Source organism: Belonocnema kinseyi, chromosome 4, assembly GCF_010883055.1.
Source record: "Belonocnema kinseyi isolate 2016_QV_RU_SX_M_011 chromosome 4, B_treatae_v1, whole genome shotgun sequence".
Taxonomy (NCBI): Eukaryota; Metazoa; Arthropoda; class Insecta; order Hymenoptera; family Cynipidae; genus Belonocnema; species Belonocnema kinseyi.
Window position 1 is genome coordinate 38930694 of NC_046660.1, and position 1331 is coordinate 38932024.

The window sequence follows — 1331 nt, forward strand, 5'->3', positions numbered from 1 at the left end:
CGAACAACCCTCGATGTTCCTTTGAATTTTTATGTGGCGCCAGATAGGGTCCTCCCTACTGGAAACTCGATTGCTGTCCTAAAGTCGCCTAGCAGGAACGCTAACTTTATTTATTTACTAAACATCAAGAAAACAAAGTCAAGTTCATTTACTTTCTCTATTTGTCTGACAACCTTCTGAGAACCTGCTGAGACGCGGAGAGAGAATCGATCCTAGGAACCCGCGAACTGTGTTAGAAAAATCACCGAAGATACTGGCGTCCTATAGGATCTCCCCTTTTATGATCAATTCCTTTGCCAGGTCGTTTGGAGAAATTATTTTGACCCAATTTATCAATGTTGGCCTTTAAGCCAAACGTCTCTCTTAAAATAGGTGAAAGAACGTCCACTTAATTTGGAGACACTTGGCCGCTGTTTCCCAGTCTTTTCCGTCCATAATTCGAACTCTTTTTCCTGACTTTCCTGAGACTTTTTCCAGGGACAATTCTCGGATCTAACCGTATCGCGGTTCTCAAGCCGACTCTCCGTTTTCTTGCTCGCGTTCCTCGTCTTGCTGCTGTTTCCCGTCGGATCTTGCCAACTTCTTGCGAGGCCTACGTTGAATACTTGGTGCCAACGGACGAGCTCTAATGAGGTTTTCCACAAATGCGCGTCCTCAGCGGTAGAATCCGTCCAGCCGATTGACTTAGGCCTACGGACCACTGATGTTGCTATTGGCTGTACGTGCGCCAGCTTTAATATGGCGGCCAGCCTCCCCTCTCCAGCCAGCGTGTGTTCGCTCGTTCACTTCATGTTGCAGGGGTCTGCTACGGTGGTCCATCCGGTGCTGCCACTCACCAGTGGTCGGGGAACTAATGCCTTATGCTACCTGTACCTGGAGGAGAGACGCGAACTTAGTGCGCAATCCCACCCGCATTCAACCCTTTCATCTATGGATTCTGGTGAAAGGCTATGGTGCTGTCTACTCCGTGTTTACAACTGCCTGACAGTTCCTAGGTTTCTAGGTTAGGTTGGACTGCACGATGTCAAGATTCCGGCATCTCAGCCATTCGTCGCCGTGGCAGTGATCCCAGATCTGAAACGAGATGCGGTCCAATACTATGACAGGGCTATGTCCGTGTGAATATAGTAGGAGACGCTCTAAATGACTGAGTTGCGCGCGCAACCCATTTCTCCTCTTCTGAATTTGAAAACTCGAAGATGCACGATTGCCGGTAGGAGCACTTCGTCGATTCTATTTATATATCTATCTGCTGACTGCTAACTGCTTTGAAATAAATTAAGGAGATTGGGATTTTAATATTTCCAGATTTCGATGCTGACGATTCTCAT

General features: G+C 47.4%; 1 protein-coding gene across 2 annotated transcripts in view; it reads right to left on the reverse strand.

Moving 5' to 3' along the window:
* LOC117170570 (glucose dehydrogenase [FAD, quinone]-like) overlaps positions 1–1331 on the reverse strand; it is a 20311-nt gene that overhangs the window by 6814 nt on the left and 12166 nt on the right. The gene's annotated exons all lie outside the window — the stretch shown is intronic.